The following is a 13,378-nucleotide window of genomic DNA, read 5'->3' on the forward strand; positions in this document are numbered from 1 at the left end:
ACAATTCGGCTGATGTATATTGAGGGTGGATCTTCATATCATAATCGATCATTTTACATCATTTTCATGTCACTTAATTCATTTAACAATTATAATTTTAATCTTTTTTCATGTTTCTTTTATTTGCATTGTGTTCTATAAAATAATGGTTCTTCAGTTTTGTCGAGAATTGTGGCAACTGAATTTTATGTTTTTCAAGGTAATAATCTGCGTAACAAGTATTTGTATTCATGGAATTTTATTTATTTTGCGTATCACATATTCTTTGTTTAACATGAAGTATCTATGGATAGTAGGTTGTGCCGGAAAGGAATTAGTTGAGATACCATATGTCAAACTGGAGGATTTGGTGCACACGAATTATTTGATGAAATGTCACATATAACTACTGCAACAATTGTAGATACTCTTTTTTGTTGTTTAATAGCTTTGTTAAAGTCTTATGATTATGGCATATTCCAACAACGGCTAATGCCATTTTTTTTGGTAGACGAGAACATATTGGCTACTACAAACAGATCTGATGAGTGGTTGATTCGGTAAGAAAAAACATTTGTTGATTTTTTGTTGTTTGCCTTGAATGACTCCTTTTGATGGGTATGAAATTTAAAAATATAATTGACTATTAATATCATGCTTTACAATTTATTATCAAGGTTGATCTTAGTCACAGACTCACAAGGCAACAAGCTAAAGTCTTCTATGTCATACCCAAATGGACTTTGGCCTGATTGTATCCGAGTTAGCATAAAGTCTTCTATGCCATACTTGGCTATGTTTCTTTTGTCTTTTTGTAAGGCATGTGCTATCTGTGGTCCATTGAGACCCAATCTGGGTTGACATGAATCAATGAATAGTGCCCAACTAGGCTTTTATCACGACATTGAAAATAAATATGTACTTGGTGCGTTTTCTATTTTTTTGTTCAAATCTATATTAATGTTGTTCCTTTGGCCATGAAACAACATAGATAGTTTATGTAGTTGCATATTTAGGTAGGTTGTGCTGGGTTTAAATGTATCAAATTTGGTCGTTTACGATATATGTATTCCTAATTAGTTATGATACACCCTCACTATTATTATTCATACATATATAGCAATTTCCCTGATCGATCTTTTAACCACATGTATATTATTCTTCCTTTGCATATGAAATAACGGAGAATTGTATAATTATTATATGAATATAAATAGTCACTGTTAGCCAACATGGAAGTTTAATGATGGTCATATACTAAAGTTGGTTTAGAAGGGTTAGTTGCGATTGCTATTATTACTCATTCATGCAAATAATGACATATGTTGGGATGTTTTCGGCTTATGGCTACATCAAACTTTGCACAGCCATTGCAGAATTGATATGCTATGTCACATCTGTTGGGGAGCCGCTGACCAAATCTAATGGCGCAGACACGGTGGAGTTCAACTTCTTGAATGAGACGTATGAGATGAACACTAGATTGTTAGCTATGTTTGACGGTGGTCGGCAGATCCGGGTGAATTTGTAGGGAAAGTCAGGAGAACAGATGATTAAGAAAAAGATGCAAAGCCCGGGTGCCTATGCCCTAATTCTGACTTTAATGAGTGCAAAGAAGTATATCGGTAAAGTATTGTATTTAACATATAGTTGGCTTGGCCCTCTATTGCCATTAAACTTTCATTTGCATGTATATTGTAGGTGAACTGGGGTATCAAGCTCATCGTCAACTCAAGTAATTGACATTGAAGAAGTGCTGGCATTGAAAACCTTCAAGTCTGCACTGAGGTTATCCTCAAACTTTTTCAATCACAATCTTGGTCCTGATCTTTGTATTCTTTTAATTAATAATTATAAATAAGCTTAATTGGGTGTCATAGTACGAAGGGTTGTTAGCTTCTTTTCCAAGGAAGCAAAATATATAACTAAACGATTGTCTTTGGTATCACGGGACCAGTAGAAACTGCATGGAACATTTAGTAGCTGAACATGAAGAACATTTTGGTTCAAAACCGAGTCAAATGAAGCAACAAGGTGCAAAAAGGTGGTATATTGATAATGTGTGGTTCGAGTACAAAAAGCAACAAGAGGTTGTCATTGGGTGGAGCGTGTGATGCAACTCCTAAACGTGGTCCTCATTTCATTAGAAACGCTACTCCTAATACCCGTTCTGTCAAAAAGATAGAAGCCCAGTATAGTAGCATTGTAGTAAAGATGATAGATTTGGTTCTGTGTATGACTGTAAATTCTTGAAACTTCAACTACTTCTGTACATTAGTTTTTTCTAATTGGTGTATGTGATGTTCTTTCTCAAGAATCTGCAACCGTTTGACATAACTACATAAATGTACTTAACTTTTTAGAGATCAAAACGGGCAGGACAAGGAAAAGAGAGATGTCATAGACACAGAACGAAGGAGATTACGTTGTGTATGAAAAAGAGAAGCAACTTAAGAAGTTTGTTTTTCACCTGTTTGCTTATCACTATGAATATCTAAATTCATGAATAATGTCGTAACTTTTGTTGTATGCAACAAGTGCCTTATTTATCGATATCCACATTTGAATGTAAACCGAACGTCAAAGCGTCCATCACAAGTGTTTCGGCTCGCACGGGACTTCATTCTATATATAACTAAAAATATCTATAATTACTATACTGATGAATGTATTTAATTTGAGTACATAACTGTTATTACTAATAGTGGAGTTTTACCATTTTTATACATGTGTATATTTTAATCAAATTACTATACTGATGAATGTATTTAATTTGAGTACATAACTGTTATTACTAATAGTGGAGTTTTACCATTTTTATACATGTGTATATTTTAATCAAATATTTTTTTTAGAAACAAGCCAAGGGAAGTAGGTGCCGACTTGGATATTATGAGAGTCACTATGGCGGATTTTAAGACCCGCACCAAGAAGGACTATCCTCACCACGACGTATGGGAGGTTGTGAAGATACATGACAAATGGGCCGAGCAAGAATGTTTTCAAATATACCAAGGCATGGGACCTTCACGTAGCGACTCTTCAAAAAGGAAATCTGGAGAATATAAGACGGCCAGCACCGGGCACTTCATTCCCGACATGAATGAAGACCCAAACCCTCCATTGGAAGCGGCAACAAGAAAGGGAAAAAAGAAGGCATCTGCATCTGCATCTGCATCCGCATCCGCCTCCTCAACTGTGGCGGATGACATTAGCGAGTAAGCCAAAAGGAAGACGAGATACTTGGATGAAAAACACGAGACGGATGAGAGGCGCGCAAGACAGCGGGACATCTTGTTTTTCACCGGCTCGCATGTTCATATCACCGATCCCGTTTAGTTTCGTTGTTTTAATGTTTTCATTTAAATAATTGTTAGAACTTTTATTTTTCAAGTATTATTATGTACTTTTTTAATTATTAATGAATGTTTTTTCATGTTTTAAAATTATAGAGTAAAAATAAATGGAAATGAAAAAGATGATGTGGAAATTGGGGTTGGGGTGAGTAATGCCACCCTTTTTGGGGTGATTTGGGGTGAATTGGAGAAGTTTGGGGTAAAATGTTTTTATTGGATGATGATGTGGAAATTTGGGGAACGTTGAAGTCCCACCCCCCTAACATGGACCACAAATGTGATTCTTTCCCTACCTTTTTGTTTACTACACATTGCACATGGACCACAAAATATACATAGACACAACAATTCATACTTTATTACTTTACTACAGGTGTATAAGGGGGAAGGGAGTCATGCCTCCCAATTTCTCATCCCTTCCAAATTCCACCAATCAAATACCTCCAATTCAATTTTTCTTTTCATCCCTCCCAACCATCCCTCCCAAAATTTTTTTTTTTCTGTTTCATTTAATTTAATCAAACACTTTCTTTTTTAATAAAAACTTAAAATATTTCATTCAAATTAAACTAAACATTACATAAACATAAATTAAAAAGCACATAAATTTAAATTCTAGTAATGTGGTGTTTGTTTTGGTGAAGAGGAATAGTAAACTCCGGGGGAACACAAAATAAAGAAGATGAGGAAGAGGAATCCATTTTTTAGTAATGTGGTGTTTGTTTTGGTGAAAATGTGAAGATATGTTTTTTGTTTGGTGATTTTTTTGGTTAAAAATGATGTGTATTTATAGATAAAGAGGTAGGAAATTTATTTTTTTAATTAAGCTTCAACGGTCAAAAAGTGGCGGACCCCACCCCTCACACGCTCCTCCCAACGCAAATCTCTCATCCCTCGCCGGGCTTTAATGCCGCTCGTGTCCATGCCGTCCTCATGCCGGAGGGATGGCGGCGGTGTTCCCTCGGCGGCATGCCATGCCGTTGTCCACTCCCTTCCCCCTAAATATATTAATGTATCTTTACGTTATAGATAAAGAAACATGACAAAAACTCGATTCATATCTTATTTTCCTGTTTGATGTAAAAGAGCACACATTACGACCCTTTTCTCTTCATCAATTTCGGCTATTACATGTAAACAACTCTTTTAAGTAAACAATCTCATTAAACATCGTGACTGCTACTCTTTTCTTTACTCAGGTCGACTACATCAGGAAACCAAAAGAAACTTTTGTTTCTCTCACCTATAGTTTGGCTACTAAAGAGGACAAAAATCTTTATTGTTATTATGGTATTACTACTTGTCCACACCCATACAAATATATATTTTATTATTGGTTTTATATAACAAGAAAACAACAAAACTCTTTGCTAGACAATCAAATCAGATGTCATTATATATATATATTTTCTTATATCTGACACCATAACATGCATACCCTATTTGTCTATGTAGACATAAGACCATTCGTAACCATTCATCTTCTTCACCTATATCTTTTCATGCCATGTCAGCTTTACCTTCTTAGGCTGATCCTTATACTGCGTTTTGGTGGCGTCTGACGCGCGGCGGCTCCACGCCGCTAGTAGCACGGCGGCGTCCAAGGCCGCGTTCGTCTCCTTCCTTCCACTTTTAGCCGTGCGGCGTTGAGGCTTGGTGGGGCCGTTTGTACCGTTGCTTCATTAAAAAAAAAAAAATTCCCAAGTTTAATTTTCAAAAACCAACGGCTCCTATGCCTTTTTTTTAATTTTTTTTTCTTTTTCTATTTATACCCTTCCACATTACCATTTCAAATACACAACTTCATATCCCTTCCAAACCATTTTATCTTTATCAAACCATACCATAAACCATTTTTCACAAACCATTCCATTCACAATGTCTAGAAGTGTGTGGACTCAATCTGAAATAAAGAAAAACGTACAACACAACATTAAAACAGCCTACTTATTTCTTTTGGGCATAAACTGCTCTGGCCATGTTGATGGACTCATCCAGGGTCATGACTGCACAAGCAATTTCTTCCACAGCTTCTTTAATCTTGTCAAACTTCCCCTGCAAATAAGTAAAGTATTGACACTCAAGCTCAGTGCAATGCCCTGTTTGTATATACTTGATTTGTTCTGCACACCATTTCTTTTTCGCTTGAAGTTTTAGACCAATTTCAATAAGGTTGTTCTTGCACATTTCGTGGTCGAGGATATCAGCCATGATACTGTCATTCACTTGGTCGACAGTCATTTGTGGTTTTAGGTAGGGGCATTTGATGAAGAAGCCATTGCAGATGTATTAAAGTGTGAGTTTTGAAATGAACTATCTGGTAGTGAGACAATATTTATAGCTGAAGTCACAGACGCTCCTCCAACGTTCAAAATTCAAAATATTTACATTTATAGTCCCTCCAACGGCCAAAAATATATTTACATTTATAGTCCTTCAAAAAATTTCGTTTAAAGTCCCTTAACGGCTACCTACTTGTTTCATGTATAAATACCAACCCAAAAGGCTTCATCAGATTATCCCATTATCAATCTTCAAACTTGTTTCATCTGCTAACTCACTTACCATTCCAAATGGCTTCATCATCATCATCATCATCATCAACATCAAAAAAGAACATTCACCGACCTCGTTTCACCGAAGAGGAGATGAAAGCACAAATCTTGGAACATGTCAAAGAGGACACGCTCCTTCAAAATGAACTCTCTGGGGAACTGCTTTACCTACGGAAGAAGAGACACCTATGCGACCAACAAGTTCAGGAAATAGAAGCACCAGGTCGCACGGTCTCGAAACACGAAGAGACATATTCGTATTATCTGCATGCGCAGAGCAAAATTGTGAAGAGGGCAATCAATCATGTTTTTAAGACTAGTCACACATTGACCGACCAATGCACTTGGGCAGAATCGTTCCACGACAACTACGGTGAAGGCAAATCAACATGGGAAGTGAAATGTCCAGAACACGACAAGTGGTGGGCCAATGAAACGGTTCACCGTGGAATCGGAAAAATGTCAATCAAATACGGCGAAGAGTAACCGTATCATTATTATGTATTTCTTTTTTTTTTCCAGTACTGTCTTTTTTATTATTGTAGTATCTTTTATTTTTAAGTAATGTAATGTGTTTTAATTATAATAAAATGTGTTTTAATTATAAATATGTGTAAAAAAAAAGAAATAATAAATAGTGAATGAATAGTGAAGAAGTGGGTAGTATAAGGAGGGGGGTGTTCTTGGGGTGTTATTGGAGAGAGAAAACTGATGAATAGTAGAAGAAGTGGGTAAAAACTGGGGAAGAAGCAACTCCTATAAGGAGAGGCCTATCACTTTCACATACTCTTTTACCCTTAACCATTCACCTACTATTTAGACCCCACATATATTTAATTATAAACATAATACATTAATATATATATTAAAAACAAATGTACGGAAATACGTGTAAAAAATAGTAACGGGTCATTTTATTTCTTTGGGCACGTATTTACTTTCTTAATAGGCCAACTCTATTTTCTTTTGCACTCATCTTATATTCATAATTTTGGGCTTGACAAATTATGTTTTGATCTTTTAAATTGTTTCCAGTTTGTTTACAAAGATTATTTTAATTGCATATTTTTTTTTAAGTTTGTAACATTTTTAAGATTATCTCATCCTATTATAAGTGAACTATTACATATATGTTTTGAATATATACACCTAACTATCTCCGAAAAATTTGTTTGCAATACTTATTAGTTTCAATGTTATTTCGGTTGATGTTTTATTATTATGGATTATTTTATTTTACTTTCTATTTTCAATGATTTGACAAATTAGATTTAATTATGTTTGTATTATTATTTTGTATTTTTATTTTACATATTTTACTTTCATACTTATTATCTTTTAGAATTTATATATAATATTATATTATAAAATTATATTATCGATTTTTTTAATTTATAATTGGTTACTCATTAAAAAAAATCAATATCAACTCAGGTTTTGAGCAATATAATGTTACTAAAAGTATGTAGTAATTTTTTAAATAGTACGGAACACAATAAATATAATGTCTCTCGGGACAACGCCCGGGTAACTTATCTCGTTTGTATTAAAAATCACACGTTTCATTAATATATAACACGAAAATACATTAAAGAAACTGTTGTATTAATTTAAAAGGTATATAAAAAAAATACATTTATATTATTTGTAGCAAGTGCCGTTGGAAATAAAAAAAAACCGATAAAAAATCTTAAATTATAACATTTAATTAAGATATTTGTAATATTAAATCAATAAAATGAGCAAGCCAAAAAGAAATCTTAAAGCTAATAGAATTATACATATATAGATAAGTATACTGACTAGTCCACCAACCTATTCTTTTAATGTGTACATCACTGAATTCATTTTACTCGGTGAAATATTTCGCCGACTTCCCTTTCACCTACCTATTTCGCTGACTATGATTAAAGTTTTCACCTTCATTTATTTTGCCATGTGATCTTACTTTACCTCTTTTCACCAAGCCTTACTAATGGTCTAAACAAGGATTTAAGGATTCAAACAAAAGTCCATACCTTTTTCTTTTTTCTCCTGCGCACACAAGAGACCAAACAAGGAGTTTTCTACTTTTCTTTATTGCCTCTTACAAGAAGAAAGAACTAGACTAGGGATTTTTATTTGCTTATTTCTTTAATCCCAAAACAAAAAGGCGTTAGGCCTTTATTTCTATCCCGTCTTATTTGGGCCGATTAGAATATGACTCATAATAATGGAATTTTATATAAAAGTTCGGTAGTTTTTCTTATTTATCATATTGACGTTCCAACATAGTTAACGACATGAAATTCCAACTAATGACATTTCACGTTCAAACCAACATTAAGAAAAATATATACGACATTAGCAAGCATATAGGTAAACAGCTTTTACCACATAATTGACACCATTTATTCTACTTAAATAACACACCCTTATTAATTCAGATATTTATCACATATTAATTAATTACGTTAAACCACATATATCGAGTTAATAAAACAAGTCAAAGTTGACTATAGACGATAAAAAGATTTAGGATGTTACATGAAACAGAACAGTAAACACATAACTTTCGAATCAAAGACAAACTAGCAGATAGATACACTATAAGATGATCGTTGAAGGAATGCAAAGAATTCAAACCGACGTTTAACGTTTCGATGAGTTATAGAAACAAGAATCCGTACCTTAAACAATCATGATGTCAAACAGAATCGCCTATCTATCTTTTCCACGAACGATCTACAACGATTATAGAATTACCCATAATGACAGCTAGCGACCATTCTCGACCCAACCATACGTTATTATGACTGTTAACTACATAGTTCTTATCATAATAATAGGTTAAGATCATAACTTGACTAAATGTATTCACGTAGCCATATAACTAATCAGGTGGTATTGTTTTTGTAACAAAAATATATATATATATCACTTTTACCCCATCTGTTAGCCAAGGAAACCATGGATCAGGTCATCACTCTCGGCTCTGCTACACCCCCTTTGTTCAAAGTTCAAACCTCACTTTTAGGAACTTAAATTAATCTTGGGGTAAGTGATAACCAAATTTGTTAAATATAGCATCATCAATCATCTGTTATAACTTTTAAATCCCAAACATAATAGTAAGTTACGTATTCTAAACTCGAAAACCATGGCTGGTGAGTCCTAAAGAGATTTTGACTCGTCTGACCAAAGTGATGTGACCCGAAAACATATATACCCAAAATACTAAGTATATACACGAGTTTGATGTGTGTTTTACCTTACGTTGAAAACAGTTTTGATGAAGAACTTTTGCTCGAAATCTCTGCTCCAACCCAACCCACGTCCCTGTTCTTATTTTCTTTTGAAGGTTCCTTATGTGTCGATTGAATATACGTGTGGTGTATCTCTATATATATTTACGGCCGCATAATACGAAATTTCGGTTGAGTTTGATCACGTATCCTCTATCTCTAAGCCTGGACATTTTTATTTACTATAACATAAATTTATCTTTATTAGTATTTGATGTCTACTTGAACTCTCAGATATAGTTCCCTAAGTTATTAATTAAAACTTCTTTCATCTAAAAAATACCAAATTTGTATAAATAATTCACGTAAAATATTAAAATTTCAATATATCATTAGCAGTGGCGGCTTAATTAGGTTTTCGGAGGCCATACACGAGATCAATTTTGAGGGTCTAGTTCATTACCAATAAATTATATTTTAAAAAATAAGCAAAAAAAAGTAGCTTGATATTTGTTATCGAACTATTAGTAATAAAAAAGATGCATATGTTGATGTAAAAACCAAATAAGTGTTATTGCAATGCAAATTATATAATGATACTTAATCCAAAATCTAAACATTAAGTCTAATATACAAAAAGTTGAGGCCTGTAAAATTTTGAAGGTCTAAAGCGATCGCCTAATCCCATAGTACTGTTGAGCTACCTCTAGCAGACCACTTTATCTCAAAATTTAGGGTATTATACGTATCATTTTGAAGTTTATGCGTTTACTACAAAAATCTAAAGATTCGTCGTCTGCTTCAACTTTATATTCTAATGAAACAAGTGGATTCCTCATAAGGTAGCAGCTATCTTCGAATTGAGATTACTGAAGAACAAAATACCTACAATAGTAAAACAATTCATTCAAACTGGTCATCTAAAAATCAATTATCAAACCAAGTAACAACCCATACACTTTAATACGTAACATTAAATGTCAACGTATCTATATCTATACTTCTTCTTCTTCTATCAATATTATAAAAAGAAAAACACTCTCTCTTTTAAAAAAAGTTAGAAATGTAACCATTCGAATGTACGAAATTGTCCCTTTTTTTTTTTTCTTTCAATTCAATTTATACTTAATTTATTTTTATCATTACCTATATTAAAATTAAAAAGAACTGACCCCACTACAACAAATATGTTATTTGTTAACACTCATTTATTCACATTTTTTTAAAATGTTAAAAAAATTCTTAATTTGTTCACACTTATAGATGTGTGGAAAAAAAAATTCACATTTAAAAGTTTGAATAAAGTTAAAGAATCAAAATATTTTCACAATTATATATGTGAAAATAAAAGGTTCACATTTTTAAGTGTGTAAAACTACATAACTGTTCACACTTAAAAGTGTGGAAGTAATTTGTGACACCAAATTTCCTCACACAAGAGGAAATGCGAGGAATTTAAGTGTGACAAATTAGCTCTCACACTTTTAAGTGTGAAAATCTTTGACATATTTTCACACTTTTAAGTGTGAACATTTTGTTTATACATTTATGCATGTGAAAAAAATATGACTTTTTTAATTTTTTTTCACACTTATGATGTGACTAATTTATACCCATTACCCACATCATTATTGGCCATTTTAGTAAGATGTTTTAAGTCGTTTTTGTATGCATTTGGCGCGTTTATGGCGTTTGTTAGTGTTTTCAGGTTCTGAACAGGTTACGCGTTCATTTGGTACATTTTCGGTTGATTATTGGCCAGGAAATACGTTATGGTAATGAAAGTCGATTTGAATGGACGAGGCGGCAGAGCTTAGCAAGTAATCAAGACCGAAACAAGTTGGTTCTGTACAAGCTCTGGACTGCGCCCTAGTAGGGAGGGACAAGCCCACTGCACAGTCCTGATCCACGAAAATAAATGGAAAAACCCTCACTGCGCCGCAGTGGGGATGGCAACAGAAAGACTGCGCTGCAGTCTGTTGAAGAAGAAATAAGGCCGTGGAATCAGATCACGCGAACCACTGCGCCGCAGTTAGCCGAAGTCAAAGTTAAGATCACCCCACTACGTCGCAGTGAGGGAAGGCTCAACCCTACGGCGTCGCAGTGGGTGCACGGGAGAACACATCCTGACTTGTTTCTGCATCAGATTTTGAAGGGGTATAAATATAAACCCTATGCACGAATTTCAAGGCATTCAAACTCTTTCTAGGAGCTGCTCTATCGGGATTCTTCCTTCTCCAATCAAGTGTTTCACTTAGGCGGATTCATCGAAGATATTACGGGCACCCATCTAGATCGTATCTACATTATTGTCTTGCAATTTATTTTCTTCAAACAATTGGTACATCATGTTTCTTTTCTATTTCATTGATTATTTTGAATTGATCATGAGTGGCTAACTATTTAATCATCCACCTTGATGAAACGAGACGGATAATGTGATTGCTATATTTTTAATTCAAAAGGGTTTATTTAATTATCGTTGTTTCGTGATCTTGATGATATTAATTCTTTTCATTAATTAATTTCGATATTGGTTGCATATGATTCTTCGTTGGTGGTACCAGTTGAATGTGTATGTGATTTTAAAACGGTTACTTGTCTATAAGTAATTATCACTAGTTCATGGTATGATAGTAAATATCATTTTAAGAAGAGATTAAATTTGTCAACGTGATTAATATCGGTTGGTGGTACCACGTTATTGTCACATAGGTTCAATTGATAATTTGAGAGTCAATAAAACTGATTATTAGGAGGATTGTCTTGGTCTTGGTGGTACCGGCTTGGGTAATTCGAATAGTAGTTAGGTGATTCGATAATTGTTCACGGTTGGTGGTACCACGTGAGTAGTGTAATCTTGTCATGACTATCTTTTAAACTCTAGAGAATTTGTTCTTCATCAAATGCAATCACATTTGAAGTCAAGGGAAGTCAAGATGGATGACTTTTAATTACATTGTCTGAACTTGTCTTTTAAATTTATGCAATCATCTTGCAAATCAACTTATTTAATTGTCAAAGGGGAATTTCGAAGCAACACCTGTTTTCCAAACCATTTAACAAACAACTAATCATTTCACAATCCCTGAGAACGAACTCAAACTTACCTCTTAACTAAATTACAAACGATCGGGTCCACTGCCCGTGAGTGCGTAGTAGTGAGTTTTTGGGTAGTTTTAGTTTATAAATTTAAAGCTCGATTTTTGCACATCAACTTATAACTGTGAAATTTTTTATATAATTTTAAATGTGAACAAATTAACATATTTTTTCACACGTCTTAGAAATGCGAATAAATAAATGTAAAGAATTGACATTTTTGTTGTAGTGTCCCTTTTATTTTGAAAAATTAGACATTTTTTCTCTATTAAATACCCTTAATATTCAAACTTCTGAAACTTATACAGTTTTTATTTTCAGTAATCATGATATCAAACACATTGTCAATGGTATCCGATGCAATGCGTGAGTACCATGCTAGTATTTATGAATAGATCAATATATAAGTCATTTGATGCATTATTTCAATGTTCATGACTTTCTTTTGAGATTCCATTCCACGATATATCTTTAAAAATAAAAACCAAAATTTAAAGTATAACTTACCCGGTTTTAAGTGAGCCATATTCTTTAAGTTATATGCCCCAAACCAATCCAATAGACAATAGTTTCATTCGATTAGACCTAAATACCCGGCCAAAATCAAATTGCTCAAATCTAATTGGATTAGGTGTTTTTCAGGTTAAACCAGATAATAAACACCCCTAATTGCAGGACATGTCAAATGAGTTGGTTGGTTTTGGTCAATAAGATCAAATGAGTTTTTTTTTTTATCAAGTAGGTTGACAAGTCAAATGGGTTGGTTTTGGATCATATGTGTCTATATTATTTATAGTTATATTAAGTTTTCGGATCAACCTGACAGCCCAATAACCCAACCTGAGCCCGATCTAACATGTTATTTTATTTTATTATTATTTTTTTGTAACTTTGTTAATTTTATTATGCTAGTAAACTTCCAAATATATACAGTGAAATTTTATGATTAAAAAATGTTGTAAACACGGTAAAAATATGAATAATCTAAGACCTATAAATATATCAAAGAACAAAATTGTTAAATTATAAAATAATTTTATTTTAAAATACACCTTGAAATTTGGCATATAATTCTTGCAGTTGTATTGTTTATATATTATTTTATTCTTTTATGAGTATGGTTAACTAAAGTACTAAACTATAAACCCAAAAAGAAAAAAGT

The sequence above is a fragment of the Erigeron canadensis genome, chromosome 2 (genome assembly GCF_010389155.1).
Source record: "Erigeron canadensis isolate Cc75 chromosome 2, C_canadensis_v1, whole genome shotgun sequence".
NCBI lineage: Eukaryota > Viridiplantae > Streptophyta > Magnoliopsida > Asterales > Asteraceae > Erigeron > Erigeron canadensis.